This window comes from Antechinus flavipes, chromosome 6 (genome assembly GCF_016432865.1).
Source record: "Antechinus flavipes isolate AdamAnt ecotype Samford, QLD, Australia chromosome 6, AdamAnt_v2, whole genome shotgun sequence".
NCBI classification, from domain to species: domain Eukaryota; kingdom Metazoa; phylum Chordata; class Mammalia; order Dasyuromorphia; family Dasyuridae; genus Antechinus; species Antechinus flavipes.
In genome coordinates, this window is record NC_067403.1 from 102,265,382 (window position 1) to 102,271,381 (window position 6,000).

The 6,000-nt window shown below is 32.3% G+C and overlaps 1 pseudogene; it reads right to left on the reverse strand.

Annotated features, from left to right (window-relative positions):
* Nucleotides 1-3,392, reverse strand: part of LOC127541420 (DNA replication licensing factor MCM4-like) — a 38,446-nt pseudogene extending 35,054 nt beyond the window's left edge.
* Nucleotides 3,393-6,000: the final 2,608 nt, after the last annotated feature.

Consider the following 6,000-nt stretch of genomic DNA (forward strand, 5'->3'; position numbering starts at 1 on the left):
ATAAACAACTGGAAGGACTAAACCATAACAATACTGACATTCTTACTATAAAATAAATAAACAAAACAAAACAATATAAGGATGCAAAAGATAGCTGCAGCTAATGGAAGGATAACTCATATGAGTTATATATATGTAAATTATATAAAGTTTTATGTATATAAATATATATTATAAAGTTATATAATATATAAATATACATATATAAGTTATATATATGCATATATATATATAAAGTTTTTTTGTGTGTACACAAAGGCAATAGGAAACATAATTTCATTGGATATTATTGATACAAGGATTATAATAAACGTTCTGTAAAAAGACCATTATGAAAATAACACATTACTTATTTGGGAGTTATTTCTGAATGCTTAGTCTTTGTAGAATTAGATTCAATCCAACATGAAAATTAATTCATAGAAAGGAGAGAACACAAATGAGAAACATACATGTTGTACAATTGAAATCACTCTAGTCTAAGTGATTAAGACAAGTGATTGATGCTGAAAAATAGAATATGGATGAATTAAAACACTTAGCAAGTAGAGTAATTTTATCAGAAGTGAATGAATATAAAACAATTGTGCTAAGAACTCTAAAGAAAATGAAAAAAAGTACATTAGAAATCATTAGTGAAGTATATGATGGGTACAAACATGTAACACATTAAAATATGGAACTGTGATGAATAACTGGAGTAAAGGTGGTTTTAAACAAATGTATGGTTGAGGGCAGGGTATTGCAATTGATGTAGAACTAGCCTTGGAGTTTGGAAGACCTAGATTTAAATTGTGGTTCTGAAACACCTTGAAATCCTAAGCAAATCAAATCTCCCATTATCCCATCAAAGCCACCTTTAAAAATCATGATAGAACATGGGGAGAAAGTACTGATCTATATTGGTAAAGATAGATTCCTCACTGACAATTTCCTTTGGCTATAAAATCACTGAACTCTTGTTATAGGTTGTAGATCTTGAAAGAAATCAGAAATTCTTAGAAACTGAAGTGAGGAGGGAAAATATTCCAGGTGTGAGGAGCATCATAGAGAAGGATATAAAGAATCATGTATGTACAAGCAGTAATAACAAACCAATTTAGGTTAATCATGGTGTGGATGGAAGTAATAAGTAAACAGGTCATACAGAAAAGACTGAATCAGACTATGAAGAACTATAACTAGTCAATAGACAAGTTTATATTTGGCCCTAGTAGTGATAGAGGCATCAGTTTATTGAATGGGAAGGAAAGGCATAGTTATATGTATTTTAGAAATGTTACTATAGTAGTTTTGTGGAGCATAGATTGGAGTAAAGAAAGTCTTGAAGAAGAGAGATAAAAAGAACACTTTTATAGTCAGTACCTGAAATGGTCAAGCTTGAATTGGAATGGTGGCTCTGTGGGTGAAGGGATGAGGATATCTAGGAGAGATAGTGTTAAAATGGAAATGATAAGTTTTGACAACTGATTGGATATATAAGATGATTGAGAGATAAGGGGTGAAGATGACATCAAGGTTGTGGACTTAGCTGATGGGGAGGATAGTGGTTCTCTTTTTAGTATGATTTGGTGGGAGAACTTGCCAATTGGGGCTTGTGCCTCCAAATGTCTTTTTTATCTGGAGCAATAACTTGAGTAAGGGCAAACTGAGTTTTGTCCAGAATTTAAAGATAACTGATTTCACACTGATAGAGGCAGCATGGAGATGATCCTGAAGAAAGAAAGAAGGAAAGAAAGCAATTCAAAGAAAAAACAGAAATAAGATGAAAGAAAGACAGAAAAATGAGGGAGAAAGGGAGGAAAGAAAAAAGAGGGAAGAAGAAAGAAAGGAAGAAAAGTAATAAAGAATAGAAAATGAGGAAAAAATATTCCCAGTATCATATCAACCTAGTCAAGCAAAGCAAATTCCTATGCTGGCCCCTATGCAAAAATATTGTTATCATTTGATGTATTTTAGATCATTATTTCTGTCACGAGGTAGGCAGTGCCTTTTATCAATTCTCTTGAGTCATGGTTGGTCATTACATTGTAGAATTCTAAAGCTTTTAAGAATTGTTACAGTTTTAAATTCATGAATGAATCCAGAAATCTGCAGAAACATGTGGGGAGAGCAAAATGTGGCTGATATGTAGCTGCTAGCGAGGATTCTGTAGTAGGTAGATCTTTAAGATCTTGTCAGAATTCTTTACCTAGAGTTCAGCCTTTCTTTGAGATTTGTTGATGAACAGTAAGGGATTCCCAGTGTTGTTGATTGCCTTTAGAAACTGTCCCTTCAGCCTAAATGTAATCTTGTCTCCTCCCAAAGAGTGCTTGAGTTTATAGGATCATGGATTTAGAAGTGGAAGGAAGTAGAATGTCTCTTCACTTTACAATTGAGGAAAATAATATTAAGTAAATTGTCCAAAGTCACTTTGAAAGTAAGTGACCAAACTGAGATAACTCAGAAAGACTCTTTCACTTCAAATCTATCACACTTTACACTAGCTACTCTTGTTGATTTATTGATGATTGATTAGAATTCCTGATGGGAATAGAGGAAAGAAAAAAATGTGGAAAGTTGGTTTTTTAGCAATACCCAACTGGACTTCCTTGTCATCTCTATCTGTTAAAATCCTCTTCTTGAAGATCCATATTATCTCCTAATTTCTCCATGAGTATTTCCCTGATTCTCCCAGCTTGAGGAAAATCCTTTTTTCTTTTTTAAAGTTCCATTCTTCTCTGATCTTTCTCCCATGCATTTTCTCATTGTTATTTATATTATGACTATATGTGTATATGTCTTACCACTCTACTGAACTTTAAGCTACCCAAAGACAAAGATTTGTGTGGCTTTTTCCATCACTCTGTATGTGGAATCTATCAAAGAATCTTGTGTATTATGTTTACTTAATAATTACATGTTGAATTAAATTGAATCTTTTAAATTTTTCTTGCTTGTCTTCTCTCCCATATATGTACTTCTTTGAGTCTTTGCAACAACCCTATAAGGTAGGTGTTATTATTATATCTATTTTACAAAGGAGTAATTAAGTGACTTATCCAGCATGACACAGCTAATAAAGGTCTCATTTAGATTTGAAACTTAGGTTTTACTTATTCCATGTCTAGCACTCTATTCACTATGCCATCTATCTGTCTTATACTTAGGAGTATATTATGATTTCTTTTTAATCCAAAGAGATATTTTATATTCAAATTTTGATTCCTAGATTTATGATGACTTATTTCAGATCTTTTTCAGGCATTGCTTTTCTGTGAAAAGTTTGCTGCTCTGTGAAATCTCAAACTGAACCTCTATCCTTGCTACCTGCAGACTTTGGGTTCAATGCCCCAGAAGCTGTCACCATTTTCCTCCTTGCTGATGTAACCCCTCTGATCAGATATTCTCATGCTAAGCTGAAGAGAATTTCAGTAACCTATCTGAATTATTGAAGATAAAAGTGCTGAGCTCTTACCTGTACCATAAATTCTTGAAAAGAAATGAAAAAATAGAAATAAGGCTGCTAGAGAATCTTGGAATAAAAGGTGTTTTTTCAAAATAGTATATGTTAGTAAGGTGAATTTCAGGCACCCCCCCCCCTCAATTTTCCTACAAGAATCCCTACTTCAGCATAAATGGAGGAAAATTGCCATGCAATTTCTCAGAAAGCTGATTTTATTCCTAGTATTCTGTAGGATTTCTTCTGGCTGGTTTATTTGTTTAATGGTAAATGGGAATAGCATAGTGAATTTATAGTTGGAAGACCTGAGTTCCAACCCTTGTTCCATCATTTGCTATTTGTGTAAGTGAGAGTGACTTACTAAATTTTTATGAATCTTAGTCTCCTCCTGTAAAATGAGATTTATTTAGATGGCCTCAATGAACCCTTCCTGCACTAAATGTTTGAAGACATTAGTGATCACTTTGTATGATCTCATTTCATAGGTGAGAAAAATGGAGGCCCAAGAAGTTGTTATATGTTATATGTAAAAAGGATATCAGGATATTCACACATTCATATAGCCAGTCCTTAACTAATATCAAGTGAATGAAACTGAAGATTATTGTGAAGTCTAAGAGATAGAATAGGCAGCTACATTTTGAAAGTAATGTAAGGGACCCTGAAAAGTCTCTTTGCCATAAAACATTTCCTTTACCACTTTCTGCCATGGCACCTGAAATTTTCAAACTTAGTAATTTCAAATTTTTAAATTTTGATAAGACTTCAAAATTTTGTGGTAAGACTTCAAAAGCCACTGTTAAAATTCATACACATTACTTATAAAGGATAATCTATTAGTGATTTTCCATCATTTCCTTAGTAAGGCACTAATGAGTAGGTACCTTTTTATTGAAGAAAAAGGAGAAGGAAAACAACAAAAACAGACCCAAAGGCTTAGGCACTGCCCTGGAGATCATGGCTAGGAGAAAAAATCCAAGGGCTGGGAGTAGACAAGAGTATATAAAGGGGAAGAGGGAAATTAAAAAAAAAAAAAAAAAAAATATATATATATATATATATATATATATATATATATATCCACTATCTACTTTACTATTTTGTTATAATTTCTTAATGTACATTATTATTTTATATTTTATTTTTATATAAATTTCATTTTTGAATATAATGAACTTGGTGATATAGGTTAGAGAACCAGGAAGTCTTTCTGGAGTCATGAAGTTAAAATCTAACGTCAGACACTAGATATGACTAGACAAGTCACATTAACTCTGCTTCAGTTTCCTCACTTGAAAAAAGAATATAATAATAACACCTCACTTTTGGTGTTGAATAAAATGAATTAATATTTCTAAAGTGCTTTACAAACCCTAAAGAGCTATTTACATTCTAAAATTAATATTGATAAATACTATATTAATAATGCTATTATTAAATGCTAGTTATTTTTTTTTCCTTTTCCTCTATCAAAGGAGCCATCTCTTGTAACATAGAATTTTTTCAAACACAGAAAAATGTAGTTCTTTACTATAATTTCCAAACTTTTCATGGAAATAACAGTTTTCTCAATCATACTTGGTGTCAAATATTAATCTGTTAATGAAATCCTTATAAATATCTATCAAGAAACCTCATTTAAATATTTAAAAAAGCAAATACAAAAGCTATGTTCTGCTAAGGAATATAAGTATGTTCATAAAATGGCTTTAAGAATTACAGGTAAGGCAGTCTTTGAAAGCAAGTTTTCCCCAGATAAACCTCTATAATAATTCTTGAAGTTTTCTTAAAGCAAGAGTTGCATTGAAGTGCATTGACTAGAAAGACAATATTTCTTGTGTCACCAGGCTTTTATCAAATTTGGTGCTTTGGGAGTGTTGATGTTTAGGCATGACTATGGATTTCTTGGAAGAATGCTTACAAAAAGTCTGCTTTCTAGGGTAGAATTGTATGTAAACTTGAGAAATATATACATATATATGCATATCCACACACATACATACACAGAAATACAGACAGAGACAGAGAGAGAGATAAAGACAGAGAGATACAGAGACAGAGAGGACAGATAGAAACAGAGATATAGACAGAGAGAGACAGATACAAGAAAAAAGACCAAGACAGAGAGGAAAGATAGAGATAGAGATAGAGAGATATAGCGAGAGAGACAGACACAGAGACAGAGGGGAGAGATAGAGAGACAGAGAGATAAATAGAGACAGAAAGATACACAGAGAGAAAAAGAGAGACAAAAAGAGATAAGAGACAGACACACACAGAAAGAAATTAGATACTGAAGAAGTGTAGGGGAAACTGGCTACCCAATTTTCTGTCGCTAGTTTCCAACTTGCCTACCTACAGACTTTGGGGAATTGCCTACTTTAGTGAGACTGTACCTCTCTTTTGCATGTATTTTATTTCTTACTTTAAAAGTATTTTGTATTTATTTGTATTTATTGTCTGTTATCCCTATTGAAAACACTAAGTAACCAAAACCAAAAAGTTTAAGTTGACTTAACTAATGATTTTGTACTTGGAGTTCAAAGACTTGGATTAGT